Consider the following 5,860-nt stretch of genomic DNA (forward strand, 5'->3'; position numbering starts at 1 on the left):
CGTTCGTGCGGCCAATGCGGTCGACTGCCTGTCGCGTCGCTGCCCGGCTCAGACAACGGCTTACCCACCACCAAGCTGGAGAAGAAGCTGACGGTCGCCGATGGAGGCTCCGAGGTCAGGATGTCTTCCAGTGGGGTGGAGAGGGTGGAAACCTCTCTGCAACGTCCTGGCTGTGGACGAAGCTGCCGTGGAGTGACTGCCGCAGGGTCCGAATCAGACTCGTCGCCAGTGTTAAATCTGTGAGTTATCTAGTTAATTAAGACACAGACTAATTAATAACAATCAAAAACAGGTCTTTACTGGTTGGAGGTAGGGACTATTCTGAATACAAGATTACTGCACAGTGCTTATATACCGATGTGTTCACCCCCGGTATTACGTCTACAGCAGCCTGAGAAAGTAGTACATCTCTTAAGGTGGAACAGGCTTAAGCTCTCTTAAGGTGGAACAGGTTACATACACAACACCGTGGTCTGTGCTCTCAAACCCGTGCTCGAGGGCTAGCTTGTAAGCTGCCTTAACCTCCACTACTCTCTCCTCCTGCGCTCTTAGCTGTTGTGCGAGGCGGGCGTTTTTCTCCCGTATCCTCGTCTCATTAATCTTTGCCTCAGTAACCTGGCACTCCAGGTACTCTATCCTAGCCTGATGTTGACTAGCTACCACTTGGCATTCCTGATTCAGCGCGTGAAGCGCTGTGATGAGTTTTTCCCCACCCATGGCCTTTTCCTCTATCTCTGCTGCCTGGGTTGTGATCTTGGCTGCCTGTGCTGCAACGACCCGGTCCAAAATCTGGACCTGCTTCTTGTAACACATCAGCCATACTGCCTTTTCCACTGACTTCTTATGCTCTTTGCTCTCTGTCCACTTGATGGCTGCGTCCACCGGATGCCCATCCAGCAAGAGATCGGAAATCCACTGTTTAGTGAGATTTACCTTGCCAAAGACATAATCTGCTATCCTCTCATCCATTGCATTTCGACCATTCAAACTTGGATCTACTACATTGCAATCCTGCTGCCAGAGTCCTGCCGCGGTCGCCATTTCCTGTAAGGGGTTTTCCTTGAGAGATGTCTCCGAGGTTTCTCTCTCTAGAGGCCTCTCTCCCTTGCACAGTAAAACCTTGAGTAGTTCGACCCACTCGCCCCTTAGATTCTGTACTCTGGACTTAGGGGCAGGAACTACAATGTAGAGAAAACTCGTGTAGACCAAGTTTGATGAAACAAAATGAAATTTTATTGCATAAGGAAAAATATCAAATCAAATGCAAGCAGATAAGTGAGTACATGGGAGGGAAAAACACACAAACAAATCATAATGACACAGTACTAACTAAGGCAAATACAGGCATCTTATACTCTACAAAGATCATCATGAAATAAGGAAACACACGGAACATCGAGGGACAACAACTCATGTTAATTGTACCCTTAAATCTACCCCCTTATTAAACCTATCTAGATCTGATTGTGAAGGGCCAGAAACATGCTCACCAATCCCACTATGAAGTGCAAGGATTTGAAATCGAGTCTGTGTTTGGTCCTTTCAGGCATTTCGCCTCCACGTGGATCGTCGAGCCCCTGCGAGCTGCGCCACACCTCCCTCCTGAGGTGGGGGTCGGGGGCGGCTGGACACCGGCGGGCCGGGATGTCGGCAGGGTCGAGGATCGTCGGCTCGACCCTGGCCAGAGGTGCCTTGGGCTGGCTCCCATCACTTCTTCAGTTTTTTATCTCTTCTCCCGAGCCGGGGTGGCTGGAAGGTTTCTTCTCTTGGGACCTTTATTTTTTTTTTGTCTCTTCTCCCAAGTTGTGTCGATGGCCTCTCATTCCAGCAACGGCCCGGGGATGGCCGATGATCTCCTGATGTGTTTCCCCGGGGCGGGACACCGGCTTCGAGACGGCCTTCTCGATGTTGCCTTGGTTCTTCTTCCTTCTCCGAGTGCCTGCTTCTTCTTCTGAGTGTTCGGATTCAAAACTGCACACCAGCTGCAACTGTCTCCAAGCTTCTTCAACTCAGTAACTCTCCAAGCTTGCCCCAACTGCCGAAAAGTCTTCCAGATATACCTTTCTCCCAGAAACTTCCGTCTCCCGCCCAAAATCAGGTTAGTCTTTGTTTTACTTTTGGCGGGCTGGGAGCACAGCGGGGTAGTTATTATATTTTAAAATGTTTTAAACGGCCGGTAAATGCCCATCTCTGGTCTGGAATTACCTTCATTGTTTTTAATGTCCTGCTGATCTCATTATCTAGTCCTGGGTGCTGTTCTCATGAATATGAAATGGTCCCCTTTTGTCTGGGTCAACATTTTGATGGCCTCTGTCTCCAGGGCGATCTTGACTGGATCTGCATCTAATCCATATGCATACGTGTGGGTCTGGTTTCGTTCTCTCAGAAACGGCTTCCAGAACTTGCTGTGGGTTGAATCCACAAAGCTGTCTGAGGTTGCGCAGGAATCATTTTAAAGTGCCCCAATAAGCTGGTCACATGGTATGGTGGCCATTTTGTATGCCCCTTTTTCTGGGCTTCTTTTAAAACAGTCTTTAAAAATCATGGCCTCTTCTGCCATTTGACCCTTATTAATACAAAGTCCAATTTTGGGAATCCTACAGGTGTATGGAGTTAGGTCACAGATCAGCCATGATCTCATTGAATGGCGGAACAGGCTCGAGGGGCTGAATGGCCTCCTCCTGTCCTATGTTCCTCACTAGTGATTTGTAAAGGTTTAGTGTAACTCCCTTGTTTTTGTATTCAATGTCCCTATTTGCAAAGCCAAGTATTCCATACGCTTTCTGAACTGCCTCACGAACTTGCCGCGGCACTTTCAAAGATTTGTGAATATGGACCCCCAGGTCCCTCTGCTCTTGCACCCCCTCAAAATAGTCCCATTTAGATTATACGGCCTCTCCCTGATGTTTCTCCCAAAGTGCATCACCACACTTATCCTCATTTAATTTCATCTGCCTTGTGTCTGCTCATTCCACAGTCTGTCTCTGTCCTCCTGAAGTCTGCTACTACTATGCTCACTATTTACTACGTTGCCAAGTTTTGTATCATCTGTAAACTTCAAACTTGTACACCTATACCCAAGTCCAGGTCAGTTATATATAACAAGAAAAGCAGTGGTCCTAATCCCGACTCCTGGGGGAACCCACTGCATACTTCCCTCCAGTCAGAAAAACATCCCTCAGCACTGCTCACTGTCTCCTCTCCCTTAGCCAATTATATACCCAAATTACCATCAGCCCTTTAATTCCCTGTGCTTCTATTTTCTGAGTAAGTCTCTTATGCGGTACTTTATCAAATGCCTTTTGAAAGTCCGTATATACAACACCTGCTGCACTACCTTCATCAACCCTCTGTTACTTCAAAGAACTCAATCAGGTTAGTCCCATATCCCAGGAGGATTGAAAGATTGTGGTCGGAGCTTCTGCTATCTCCACCCTAACTTCCCTCGGCAATCTAGGATGCATCGCATCTGGACCGGGTGACTTGTTAACTTTGAGTGATGACAACCTATTGAGCACCTCCTTTCTATCCATTTTTATCCAATTTCTCTACTCCCCCCTCCTCTACTGCGACATTAACTTCATCCTCTTCTCTTGTGAAGACAGATGCTAAGTACTCATTCAGTATCTCAGTGATGTGAGCTACAGGCGGACCAAGTGATATCCAAGGTCGACACTGAGCTATAGTACAGATGACAGACTTCGATCAGAGGTTCAAAACGGTCTTTATTCACAGGCCTGGGGAGAACCTTCTGAGACCGCTCTCAGATCCGACTCCACCGAAAGTTTAGTGAGTTACATTCTTATACATAATCTTATCAGTCACATCCTGCCCTAGGGGCGGGTACAAATCTGTCAATCATAGTCTCTAGTATTCCATTATATCCATTGCTTCTACCGCGTGACATTTTTACGCTTCTCCCCATATCCCGCAGTTAATCATGTTCTTTGCTTGTTTGAATTATTCCAACTCCTTTATCACCATGGCCTTCTTCTTATCTATTCTTGTAGCCTGGAGCCACAGCCGTCCATTATCTCTGCCAGATGGTCCGGCTCAGTAACAGGTTTTCACAAGATAACAGTTCTTGTTCAATCGGCCTACTGGTCCGAACCATCTCTGCAAAGCACAGATTCTGACCTTGTAACCTGCTCATGTTACATCTGCAAGGCAAGCATATTTGTAATTAGTTACATAGAAACATAGAAGATAGGAGCAGGAGTAGGCCATTCGGCCCCTCGAGCCTGCTCTGCCATTCAATGAGATCACGGCTGATCATCCAAACTCAGTACCATGTCCCTGCTTTCTCCCCATATCCCTTGATCCCTTTAGCCTTAAGAAATATATCTAACTCCTTCTTGAATATATTTAATGAATTGGCCTCCACTGCCTTCTGTGGTAGAGAATTCCACAGGTTCACCACTCTCTGGGTGAAGAAATTCCTCCTCATCTCTGTCCTAAATGGCTTACCCCTTATCCTTAGACTGTGACCCCTGGTTCTGGACTCCCCCGCCATCGGGAACATCCTTCTTGCATCTAGTCTGTCTAGTCCTGTTAGAATTTTATAAGTTTCAATAATTCTCCCCATATCCCGCAGTTAATCATGTTTTTTGCTTGTTTGACTTATTCCAACTCCTCTATCACCGTGGCCTTCTTCTTATCTACTCTTGTAGCCTGGAGCCACAGTCATCCATTGTCTCTGCCAGATGGTCCGGCTCAGTAACATGTTTTCACAAGATAACAGTTCTTGTTAAATCAGCCTACTGGTCCGAACCATCTCTGCAAAGCACAGATTCTGACCTTGTAACCTGCTCATGTTACTTCTGCAAGGCAAGCATATTTGTAATTAGTTCCACCAGACTTTGATGTAAGCCATTTTGTCTTTTAGACAACGATGTTGTAGCTTCACAAACAAGCGAAGGCCGCCTTGTTACTCAATTCTTATGTCGTTTATCTTGTATATTTGCTGCCTTGCCTGGCTGAACAGGCATCTTCCCCAATCTTCCCACGAGCTTCTCAGTCAATTAATCCTGTTTTCAGAGCTTAGCTGGATAAATACAATAAATACAGACCTATATACCGTTTAACTCAGGGTATGAATTAATTCACTACCCCACCCTGTACATAGGTGCTACATTATACATATTCTAACATAGACTAAAGTATGATATTTATTTGGTTACTGCCGTCCCCCCTTATGGCCCATTGGTCGCCTTGACCCAATATGGCCAATATGCTACAGTTTAAGATTGTTTGCTATGAGTTCCCGTCACCCTGGTGGTACTCTATTTCCCTCAGTCATCCGACCTGCTAAGACACCAGCGAGTTCACACTGGGGAGAGACCGTTCACCTGCTCTGAGTGTGGGAAGAATTTCCCTCAGTCATCCGACCTGCTAAGACACCAGCGAGTTCACACGTTACTGCCTAAGTTGGATTCTGCTGTTACTGCTGCTGTTAATCACAGCCAGGACTGAACCATGTTCATTCTGACAGTTGGAGTTAGTTTCTGCTGATGTTAATAACTCCTATAACTGGGTTGGAGTTTAATATTTTGATATTTCAAATAACACAGTGTGTTGATATTTGATGTCTCCAAGATAAAAGGAGACTAATTGATGTCCTGTTACAGACTGTTCCATTTTGGGGCCTTTTCTCCTTTCTAAATCTAGATTATTTCAGTTCTCATACCTTCGGTTACTCTCATGGACAAGTCCCAGCTCCCCATACCTTCCAGAGTGCCTCTCCTAGCCTTGCTATCCAGGGAAGGTCTCAGTTATAAGCTTGGGATTTCACCTGTCCATCCAACCTCATTGCACACCAGTGAGTTCACACTGGGAAGAGGCTGTTCACCTGCTCCGTGTG

This window comes from Somniosus microcephalus, unplaced genomic scaffold (assembly GCF_052327205.1).
Source record: "Somniosus microcephalus isolate GS21.2 unplaced genomic scaffold, FLI_Smic_1.0 scaffold314, whole genome shotgun sequence".
Classification (NCBI taxonomy): Eukaryota; Metazoa; Chordata; class Chondrichthyes; order Squaliformes; family Somniosidae; genus Somniosus; species Somniosus microcephalus.